Source organism: Monodelphis domestica, chromosome 1 (assembly GCF_027887165.1).
Source record: "Monodelphis domestica isolate mMonDom1 chromosome 1, mMonDom1.pri, whole genome shotgun sequence".
In the NCBI taxonomy this organism is placed as follows: domain Eukaryota; kingdom Metazoa; phylum Chordata; class Mammalia; order Didelphimorphia; family Didelphidae; genus Monodelphis; species Monodelphis domestica.
In genome coordinates this window covers 90,424,819-90,437,334 of record NC_077227.1, presented here as the reverse complement: position 1 = coordinate 90,437,334, position 12,516 = coordinate 90,424,819, and the positions used below count along the sequence as shown (strand labels likewise).

The 12,516-nt window shown below is 36.3% G+C and overlaps 1 protein-coding gene across 20 annotated transcripts in view; it reads left to right on the top strand.

The window, feature by feature from the left end:
• TACC2 (transforming acidic coiled-coil containing protein 2) overlaps positions 1 to 12,516 on the top strand; it is a 305,302-nt gene that overhangs the window by 138,067 nt on the left and 154,719 nt on the right. The window lies entirely within an intron of this gene.

Below are 12,516 nucleotides of genomic sequence, written 5' to 3'. Positions count from 1 at the left end.
GGCTAGCCTTGAAGAAAACAATTTACTTTATTCATTATAGGATTTTTGAAAAGTGACTGGATAAGATGGAATAGTAGAGTGTCTTGGTATTATCTTCTTTATTCTTTTCCTTTAAAGCCAATATCTCTTATACTTAACACAGTGCCTGATGGGGTGTTCAAGGAAAAATAGTACCTCTGGTGTGAGGGCTTTCTGAACCCTTTTAGGGATACGTTTCTCCTTCGGTATCCACCTGCTACTCAGCTCTCACTTGTGACTCCAAGAAGCTGTAATATGCACAGCAACCAAATCACGGTAAAAATCATATTAGCAGATCAAATTGAGAGTAACTGATAGACATCAAACATATTGGTGAGTTAAGGAGTTGTCTTCCCTGAGTATATGAAGACTCCCTCCATAGAAAGTACAGATGCAGACAGTTGGTTGGTTCCAACAGCCATGGAGGCAGCTGAAGCAGATGCTCAGGGATTCTTACAGCTTGGTTAGATGTCTGAGATACCAAGGTCATCCACTGCATCCTGATCTGTCCCCTGCTGTTTACTTTTGTCTGGTTACTGGACTTTGATGATTCTGGAAGAGAGTGTGGCTGATGACTTTGTGCAACTCTGATGCAGTTCATTTCAATTTATACATCACAGTAATGCCATTTTGGTCCTCTTTGAGCACAAAGGCCAATCAACTAAGTGGCCTGGCACCTAGTAGGCACAATATAAATTCTTATTTCTTTTCCTTTCCCTAACATATTTTTTTCTATCTCAAGGCTCTTGTATATTAAAATTTTAATTTTTTAATGTCCCTTTCCTTTTCTTATGTTACTAGTATCCTCTAAATTTGTCTCTTGGGCAAAGTACTGGTGATTTTACCCTACTTTCAGCTCTACAACATGGTTTTATTTCCTGCTCCAATTGTCCTGTAGTCTTGTGGTCCAGAGTTTCTGTTGTCTCAAGTCCTCTAGCAATTGGCATATAGGAACTGAGAATTGTGAACTGGAGAAAATTGCTGAGGCCTTGGATGGGCTTGAGGGCAGCACAAAAGGGTTGTCAAGATGGAAAAGCATGAGCAATAAACAAGTCTCTTAGCCCTGGGGATAAGGGACTGGGAAAGAAAGTGTTTGATGGCATGAAATAGACACCACCACTACTGAGGACTAAGACCAGGACTTTTGTCTTTTAATATGTTTAAGTGACCAACTGGACATGATAGATAACAACCGAAAGTATCAGGAAGAACTGTGGGCTTTGGAAGCTATTTACAGGTTTTTAGAAGACTAACAAAGTGACATAAGAAAAACTAAATATTTGTTCTGGTTGCATTAAAGGCATATTAATTATGTCTCTTGGGGCCTCAGTTGCCTCAAATATATAAAATGAAGGGGTTTATCATAGGATCTGGAAGCAAACTTAAGACATTTCAGTTTAACTCCTGTCATTTTACAGATGAAAAAAGGAAACTGAGGCCAGAAAGGTTAAGAAATTTGCCCAAGATCACTTAAGAGAGAATTTCAAAACCAGGTTTCTTGATTTTGAATAAAATATTCTCTCTGTTGTACAATACTTATTTCAAAGGTCTCTTTTAGTTCTAACAGTTTATGAGTATAAGTAACTTATTGATTTTCATATCATTACCATTTTACATAATTACAGTCCATAGATTTAGAGAACTAAAATTGGTTTTAGTCCAGAGGGAGACACTTAAAGTGACTTTTAATTAATCTGCCCTTGTTTTCTTTTATGTCTATATGTTAAAAATAAAAGATTAATTCATGCTCATTTGCAAAATTTATAACTTAAATTTAAAGGTGAATAGTTCTATAGGCAAGAAACATTTTCTTCTTTCTTGATTTTGTTTTTGTTGTTTGTTTTTGAGAGAAGTTTAAACCTTAGTATAGTAGGTTGGTATCTACTTACACAAACTTTTTTTTTTTAAACCCTTACCTTCTGTCTTGGAGTCAATACTGTGTATTGGTTCCAAGGCAGAAGAGTGGTAAGGGCTAGGCAGTGGTGGTGGGGTGTTAAGTGACTTGCCCAGGGTCACACAGCTGGGAAGTATCTGAGGCCAGATTTGAACCTAGGACCTCCCGTCTCTAGGCCTGGCTCTCAATCCACTGAGCTACCCAGCTGGCCCCTCAAACAAACTTGAATCCTGTGAAGAGACATCATTTTGGAAGGCATTCATTTTTGAGATTATACAATATTCATCCATTAAGCATTTACTATAATAGGCTATGGAAACAGTGGGATGGTTCATTGGACTCATTGGAAAAGATCTTGGTATTGGGAAATATTGGAGGCAGAAGGAGAAGGGGATAGCAGAAGTTGAGATGGGTAGTCATAGAAACAATGAAAATGAACTTGGACAGACTTTGAGAGTGGAGATTAGGGGGAACTGGTGTGCTATGGTCCATGGGGTCACAAAAAGTTGTATGTTACTGAACAACTGAACAACAACATGATAGACTAGAGACAGTTTTTTACATAAGGCACTCTCCTTGCCCTCAAGGAGTTTGCAACCTAGTAGTAGAGCATAAGGCACAACCACAAATTACGAACAGATAATATTGCATGAGATATGAACATTAAAGGTATAAAACAGTGAAATGTGAGGCCCTGGGATTAATGATTCAAAAACTCAACCAATATATTATGCATTTACAGTGTATCAAACTGTACCAGTAGAACTAACTATGAAGTATATTCATGGAACCTAATGGGATTTAAACTGTTACAATATGCTTAATTGTTATGCCAAAAAGAAAATAGTTGCTAACTTTTTCTAAAGAGATTCTATGTCCCAAATATAGGATCCTTCCAAATAGAGATTATACATTTCAAATATAAACTTCTTGAAGCAAAATAAATACACAGCTATGAACTGATAAGCAATTATTGTGTCAATGTATCAGGTTTTTATTTACTTTATAATTATAGTATCTTTTCCAGTTCAAACAGTTGACACTTATTTTTATCTCCATCAATCATCTTGCCTTTGTTATTTGTGTTGTTCTCTAAGAGGGTGATTATTGACTGTACTTGTGTCTTGTATAAGTCAGATGTGGGAGGGGGGGGGAGTATGATCTTGATTCAAACTAGTTTTGTACTTTTCCCTTCGGAAACATCTTCTCTTTTGACATCCCATAAAAACCTGAATGAACATTCATTCATGTGGCTCCTATTAATCATGAAAGCCTCGACAATAGGATTCCTCTTTTTAAGGTATACTGAGAAATCAAGTGATTTTTCCACAAGGGCATCTAGTGACCCAGAACAGAGAAAGTCATATAACCTTTGGCATTTATCTTTCCTGGGTGACCTTGGACAAGTTAATTCACTCCTTTGGGTCTTTGTTACTTGTTACAGAAAAAATGGAGTTTGAATTGAGTAAAACCCCTTATGTCCTTTCTAGCTTTTAATATTTTATAATTTTGTGATTTTTCTATGAAGAACTAAGGAATTTGGTATTTTGTTACTGCAGGCAAGTCTCTGGTGCCTTAATTTTCACCTGTGTAAAATGAGGACCTTAGATTATATGGTATTTTTGTTGATGTTCAGTTGTTTTAGTCATGTCCAACTGTTCATGATCCCATTTGGTTCTTTTTTTTCTTTTTTTTTGCAGAAATACTAGAGTGGTTTGCCATTCCTTCTCTATTTCATTGAACAGATGAGGAAACTGAGAAAAACAGAATAAAATAATTTGCCCAGTGTCATACACCTAGTAAATGTTCAAGTTCAGATTTGAATTCAGGTTTTCTTGACTCCAGGCTTAGCATTTTATCCACTGTGTCACCTAGTTGATATGTGGTTTCTAATTTATAACCTTCTATTATCCTATGACACACTGGTCCTGAAATGGTTATAACAAAGCTAATAACATCTTTTTCTTTCTCAGCTTCTTGGGGCAAGCCAAGGCTTTTCGATTAGTATTACTTACAAATCACATAAGTTTCAGAAGAAAGAACTGAGCAATAAAGGGCCCTTAGTGGTCATTCCCTTAAAAGGAGAAACTGAGGCTAGAGAGACAAGGCAATTTATCCAAGATTACACTACAAATTAGTGGCAATCCCAAATCTTGAACTAGGGTCTCCAGATTCCAGAGTTTAGTAGCTCTTCAATAGTAGGATCTCTTCCAACTTGTTTTCCTACATAGGCAGTTTCTTATTTTAACTGCTTTGGTTTCTTCTGTTCTGTTTATTTGATTCCAAGTTATATTGAATGGTTTTTGCTGATGAAGAGGACAATACCATATACCTAAGGGAACATAGCTCAAGCAGAGTTATTATTCCATTTTATAACCATCTCCTTTAAAATATAACTATTAGGAATGTATTCTACTTGAAAATACAGACTTCTCACTTCTATTATTTAACTTTGTACTAGAAACAGTAGCAGAAGCAATTAGAGAAGAAAAAGAAATTGAAGGTATTAAAATTGGCAATGAGGAGACCAAGCTATCACTCTTTGCAGATGATATGATGGTCCACTTAAAGAATCCTAGAGAATCAACCAAAAAGCTTGTTAAAATAATCAACAACTTTAGCAATGTTGCAGGATACAAAATAAACCTGCATAAGTCATCAGCATTTCTATATATCTCCATCCCATTTCAGCAGCAAGAATTAGAAAGAGAAATTCCATTTAAAATCACCCTAGACAATATAAAATACTTAGGAATCTATCTGCCAAGACAAACACAGGAACTATATGAACACAACTACAAAACATTCTCCACACAACTAAAACTAGATCTAAACAATTGGAAAAACATTGATTGCTTAAGGGTAGGACGAGTTAACATAATAAAAATGACAATCCTGCCCAAAGTAATTTACTTATTTAGTGCCATACCCATTGAACTACCAAAAAACTTTTTTACTGAAATAGAAAAAACCATAATAAAGTTCATTTGGAAGAACAAAAGATCAAGGATATCCAGGGAAATCATGAAAAAAATGCAAAGAAAGGAGGACTTGAAGTCCCAGATCTCAAACTATAAAGCAGTGGTCATCAAAACAATTTGGTACTGGCTAAGAGACAGAAAGGAGGATCAGTGGAATAGACTTGGGGTAAATGACCTCAGCAAGACAGTATATGATAAGCCCAAAGATCCTAGTTTTGGGGACCAAAACCCACTATTTGATAAAAACTGTTGGGAAAATTGGAAGACAGTATGGGAGAGATTAGGTTTGGATCAACATCTCATACCCTACACCAAGATAAACTCAGAATGGGTGAATGACCTGAATATAAAGAAGGAAACTATAAGCAAATTAGGAGAACACAGAATAGTATATTTGTCAGATCTTTGGGAAAGGAAAGACTTTAAAACCAAGCAAGAGCTAGAAAAAAAATCACAAAATGTAAAATCAATAATTTTGATTACATCAAATTAAAAAGCTTTTGTACAAACAAAATTAATGCATCCAAAATTAGAAGGGAAGCAACAAATTGGGAAACAATATTCATAAAAAAAACCTGACAACGGTCTAATTATTCAAATTTATAAAGAGCTAAACCAAATATACAAAAATTCAAGCCATTTTCCCATTGATAAATGGGCAAGGGACATGAATAGGCAATTTTCAATTAAAGAAATCAAAACTATTAATAAGCACATGAAAAAGTGCTCTAAATCTCTTATAATCAGAGATGCAAATCAAAACAACTTTGAGGTGTCACCTCACACCTAGCAGATTGGCTAACATGACAGAAAAGGAAAGTAATGAATGCTGGAGAGGGTGTGGCAAAGTCAGGACATTAATGCATGGCTGGTGGAGTTGTGAATTGATCCAACCATTCTGGAGGGCAATTTGGAACTATGCCCAAAGGGGTGCTAAAAGACCGTCTGCCCTTTGATCCAGCTATAGCACTGCTGGGTTTGTACCCCAAAGAGATAATAAGGAAAAAGACATGTAAAAAAATATTCATGGCTATGCTCTTTGTGGTGGCCAAAAATTGGAAAATGAGTGGATGCCCTTCAATTGGGGAATGGCTGAACAAATTGTGGTATATGTTGGTGATGGAATACTATTGTGCTCAAAGGAATAATAAAGTGGAGGAATTCCATGGGGACTGAAACAACCTCCAGGAATTGATGCAGAGTGAGAGGAGCAGAACCAGGAGAACACTGTACACAGAGACTGTTCCACAGTGGTACAATTGAATGTAATGAACTTCTCCATTAGTGGCAATGCAGTGATCTTGAACAACTTGGAGGAATCTACGAGAAAAACCACTATCCACATTCAGAGGAAACACTGTGGGAGTAGAAACACAGAAGAAAAACAACTGCTTGAATACATGGGTCGAAGGGATTTGGTTGGGGATGTAGACTCTAAATGAACATCCTAGTGCAAACATCAACAACATGGAAATAGGTTCTGATCAAGGACACAAGTAATACCCAATGAAATTGGGCATAGGCTGCGGGAAGGGAGAGTTTAGGGGAGGGAGGGAAATAATTTGATTATTGTAACCAAGGAATAATGTCTTAAAATTGACTAAATAAATTAATTGAAATGGAAAAAAAAGTCCACCAAGAAATTATTTTCATGAATGCTTAGACCACTCTAACTATGAGTTATAACAGGAAAGTACGAAGGAGGATAAATGAGCGGCGATTATGTCATGAAAATTATTCCAAAAAATCTGGCTGTCCTGTAATAAAGTAAACATGTATTAAAAGTGCAACTATTCTCAAACATTTGTCAACAAAACAAACATTGCTCTAAGAAATCTAAGCTTTATCCAGAAACATGTCATACAAAATGAATGCTTATAAAAGCACCATGTAGCTGGGGGAAAAAAATTACCTGGAAAGATGTCAGCATGTATATGCTATGGATAATGTGTGAAAGTGGATAATGTCCATGTTAACAGATGAATATCTAGCATGTATGTCTGGAGTGAAATAATATATGATGGTGAGTGTGAAAAACTAGGTAAAGACTAAGCTATCACTAGAAAGAATACATAGAAATATGACTAAATATATATATATATATTACATATGTTTATTTATATAGTAATACTGAGCTTGGAATCGGGAAGAGTCATCTTCATGAGTTCAAATCCAGCCTCAGATGCTTAACTGTGTGACCGTGGGCAAGTCATTTAACCCTGTTGGTCTCCATTCATCATCTGTAAAATGATATGAAGAAGGAAATGGCAAACCACTCCAGTGTCTTTGCCAAGAAAATTCCAAATGGGGTCACAAAGAGTCAAAGATGACTGAAATGACTAAATGATAATAAGAAGTAGTAATATATACAGTAAGTATAATACATATAGTAAATACATGTAGTAAGTGGGTTAGATATTAGGAAACTTAGTACTAGTCTAGGCTTGTCATTCAGTAGATGTGTGTCTGACCATAGGCAAGGAAACTTTCTAGGGTTCAGTTGCCATATCCTACTCAAGGCAAGTCTGACATACCCAGTGGGAGATGATTTCCACCTGGGAAAGAGATGCATGATATCAATGGATTTCTTGGTGTAAAAAAACTTAAGAGATTTATCTAATTTCCTCATTTAATAGACAAGGAATCCGAGGTCCAAAGACATGAGCCGACTTGCCCAGAATGATGTAGGTAAGGAGACAGCCACAACCGGATCCACAACGAGGAGACAAAAACTGAAGAAACAAAACCAAAACACAAATTCTACCTGAGTTGGTGCAAAAGAACGTCCATCTAGAATTGAGATTTACAGGACGGGGCTGGGAAATCTGGGAGATATTAGCAAGTCATACTGAAGAGAAGAACAGGGCGTTGTACAGAGCTAGTTGAGTGTCTGAGCCCAGATTCTAACTCAGGAGGATGAGCCTTCTTGACTCTAGACCTCGTACTCTATTCATTGTGCCACCTTGCTGCTCTCTAAAAATGCTAGTTATTAGAAGCAATGTGATGATCCAGGACAATCCAGAAGAACTTATGGGAAAGAATACTATTCACATCCAGAGAAAGAACTGTGGGAGCAGAAACACAGAAGAAATACATAGGATCCATCATGTGGTTCTTTGGGTATATGATTGGGGATTTTGACTTTAAATGATCATTCTATTGCAAATATGAATAGAATGGAAATAGGTTTTGAACAATGATACATGTAAAATTCAGTCAAACTGCTCATCAGCTCAGGGAGGGGGGAGGAAAGAGGGCAAGGAAAGAACATGATTCATGTAACTGTAGAAAAATATTCTAAATGAATAATAAAAAATTTTTAAAAAAGAAAATACAGACTTCTCTGAGGCCTTAATTCCCTGGCTCAAAATCTTGACAGGCTAGAAAATTGGGCTGAATTGTCTAAGATTGAGTTTTAGTGAGCATCAGTGAAAGGTATTGGGTTCTTGGGTTCAAAATGTTGACTTCACAAATATAAAATGGTGGAGATATGCTTTTTTTCCAAAAAAGATCTGGGGATTTTGGCAGACTACAAGCTCAGCTTGAGTTAGCAGTATGATATGACACCCCATTCCCCCCAAACTCCACAAAAAGGTCAGTGCAATAATGGGCTCCAGGGAGAGGTAAGGTTTAGGAATAAGTGGTAGTTCCAATATACTGGACTTAGGTTACACCACACTTAGCAAATTGTGTTCAATTATGGGTGCCACATCTTAAGAAAGACATCAATAAGGTAAAAAAATATCCAAAGAAAGTTCATTAGAATGGTGACAAGCATCTGGTTCACACCATATTAGTGTTGTCTGAGGAACTTGGGGGTTTTGAACTAAAGGAAGAAGGAGCTCAGGAAGGACATGATAGCTGTATTTAAATATTCAAAGGACTCATATGGAAGAAGAATTAGACTTGTTCTCTTTGACTTCAAAGAGTTGGAACAGTGATTGGATAGTAGAAAGAGATAAACAACCTTAATGGGGTTGAAAATTAATATTGAATCTGGATATTTTTTGAGAAATGGTTCCCTTTTTGGTTCCCAAGAACAATTTGATTTTTAAAATTATAAAACTGTCTCTCCCCCAGGCAATGAAATTGGGCCATGTCCTCCTTTCTTTGTCAAGATGTAAAAACTGCCAAGGTGGAGATATGTAACTGTATCTGCATTTATAAATTAGGAATTGATTAGGTGATGAAATCAACTACGCAGGTGCCATGTTGGGAAGTGTGCCACCACATAGAAAGTTGAATGAGAGCCTCTTGGCATCCTCCTGAAGCCCACTTATTCCTGTGATAAAATCCTAATCTTCTTTCTTAGAATTAATACTCTGTACTGGTTTCCAGGCAGAAGAATGGTAAGGGCTAGGCAATGGGAGTTAAGTGACTTGCCTAGATTCATAGCTAGGAAGAGTCTGAAGCCAAATTTGAACTGAAGATCTCCCATCTCTAGGCCTAGCTCTCAATCCACCAAGCCACCTACCTGCTCCTAAAAGGGATTATTTTTTGAGGGGAAGAGTTGGATTGGATGGCCGCTGAGGTCTCTTCCAACTCTGAAATTCTGTGATTTCTAGCATTAATTTCATGGGACTATTACAAAATGCTTTGTAATCAATGTGAAATGCTACATATACAAGGGGCTGTCATTGTTATTTATTGAAGTTGATGATTCTGAGTCTCATAGGGAACCTAACAGTACAGAAGCTTTATATGCTTCACCTTCCTTGTCAACACCAACTAGACTTGCTCCCTGGGGTCTCCTAAACTGAGTGTCTAGGAAATCACATCTAAAACCAGAGCACAGGTGTCTGGTCTTCAGAGAGAAATATAAACACTGTCTGAATTCTTAGAGTAGAATCTTAGAGTAGGATGTCTGTAACTGTGTTAGAAGTGCCTTTGCTATTTTTTCTCACTATCACCAAATGGAGCCTGGGTCCACAATAATCCAGACAAAAGGATGTTATATACCACTGGATAGACTGGGTTCAAATGCCCAGATATCTGCCCCATACTGGATATGGAACCCTACTTCTCAGGGTCCCAATCAGATCTCCAAGACTCTAAATTGCAGTGAGGTACTGATCTACATGGGCAAAAGAGAATTTCTTCACTTGGAATTCCCATTACCAAGGAAATCACAGGATCAGTCCCCCTTACCCCTGACCCCCTATCACAATGGATTTTTTTCTAGGTAACATTCAATAGGCATAAACAGTATGGACTGAATCTCACCCATTTTTTAGATGACTTTGTGACATTCTTATCTTGGAGAGATTTGAAAAAAAGCCATTTTTAGCTACAGTAGAATTTTTAGAAACTCTCTCAGATCTTAGTGACTCCAGAACCTCTTTGGAAAAATCTTTGTTGATAAAAGCTTCATTTTGATAACATTCCAATAGCAAACAACTCCTAGGCTGCCTGACTCAGCTTACAGTGAGCTGTTTGCAGCTGTTTTTTAGCAGCTGATTGTAAAACTGCAGTGAGTATTTTTTTGAGGGAGGGTAAAGAAAAAAAATCAACTTCAATCATACTAACTTCACAGAAAGTGGCAGAATTTAGCAGATATTTGTAGGAGTAGATTTAATACTGTTCCTTACTGAATATGTTTGGTCAAATATAGTAATACTCCATTTGCATGGAGGACTCCATCATCCAAGGACTAACTTCAGTGACTGCTGATTTAGAACCTACTATGTACAGAACACTTTAAATGCTGGGGGGGGAATACATAGATCCAGTCATAGAAAATATTTATGAAGATCTTTCCATGTATCATTTTATTTGATGCTATAATAGTTATATGAGAGAGATAATATTATTGTTTTCTCAATTTTACAGATGGGGAAAGTGAGGTTAAATTGCTTGCTGGTGGTATGCAGCTAGTATCTGAGGCAGAGTTTGAACTCAGCACTTCCTAGTACTTTATTCACTATATCATCTGGGTGAAGTTTTGCGAAGTATACTGGTAAAATATTTAACAACTTGATCCCCAGAAATGAATGACACATTTAAGTTTAATCTGCATTATTAACATTTCCTCCCCATCACTTTCTCAAGATTAGACAATTGGCAAAATAGTAAATCAAGCCCCAATTTGTAATGTTTTCAGATTTCTGTGGTATGAATTATAGCATTGAAAATTTTACAATTCACCCACCAGAACCACTGGAGCAAGATTCTAGGCAGTTTCAGTATACTCCTAGATTGGTCCATGCTGTCATGGAACTTATAATCTAATGGGGCATGTTTGTGGTGGTAGTTAAAACACTACAAATAAATAATAATTGCCAAAAATTATTAATGAAATATCCGTATGAAAGATAGAAATCTAAAGCTTGTTGAGGTACCAAGGAGCAAGGATTATTACTGCTTGGAGGAAGGATGCTATTTCACCTGCAGGAATAGATGATATTTGCATTGATGATGAATTGAATTTGGAGCAACAATATTTATTACTGTACTCACTTTATATAAAATACCATGTGTGAAATACAAAGAACTAGCATAGTGCTGTGCACTTACTACTCAATAGGTGGTTCAATGAATGTATGAAAGAAAAATAAAGCACAATATCTGCCCTCAAGAATGTTATTTCTTAATGTGAGGATAAAGCATATGTAGTACACAAGGTTTACAAAGTGTACAGGCATTCAGAGAATAGAGAAATTACATCTGGATGGGGTGAGAATAGTGTTAAGTTTCAGAATTTAAGCAATAATATTCTGAGTCGTGGCTACAATAATTGCAATTTAACAATAGCTTGTGTTTATATAGTTTCTTAAAATTTGTAAAGGTCTTTATATGATTCTCACCACAAACAAGTGAGGTAGGCATTGTAATTACCCCCTTTTTATAGATGTGGAAATTAAGAATAAGAGCAGTTAAGAGCAGTTAAGTAACTTGTCTAGGTCACATTTCAGCTTGTAAATGTTTTAGACAGGTTTAGAACTCCGGTCTTCTTGACTCTGAATCCTGTGCTATACAACTGCCCATAATATAGGTCTATCTTAAGACTTCATTCTACTGGAAAGGTTTTTTATTTGTTGTTTAGCTCTTATTGAGTATTAACTTATAAATAACTTTAATAATGGTGCTTATATTTTTCAGTCCTCAGAAAATTAGAAGGCATAAATTATGAGGAAGGGTTGAATACCAGCATTAGAAAGAACAAGTGACAGCAAGGGAATAAACAAATGGATCAATATTCTATAGTCCAGGACAGAAAGTAATGGTCATAGAGATGGCCCTCCATCACTTAACATCTTGAGACCTCAGCTTCCCCATTTTCAAAATGAGAGGATTGGGTTATGAGCTCTAATGTCCCTCCCAGCCCAAAATTTATGATTCTGTATTGAGAAAAGATTGTCACCTGCAGTGTGTTCATCATTTAAGAAGGCAAGGATGTATTTCTTACTTCTTGAAAAGATTTCCTTTCAAAATTGGTAAAAACAATATTTTTAATACAGCAAAATATTTCATTTATGTGGAAAATTTGTTTTTGTTAACTGTATTATTCCCCATTGATGTTGGCTAAAGATAATGTTAATGAATTTTCTTCTGGTTTAGAACAAGATTCCTAAACCTTTTCAGAGTTTAAAATAATAATGACAGAAAGCACGGGAGTCTTTGCTC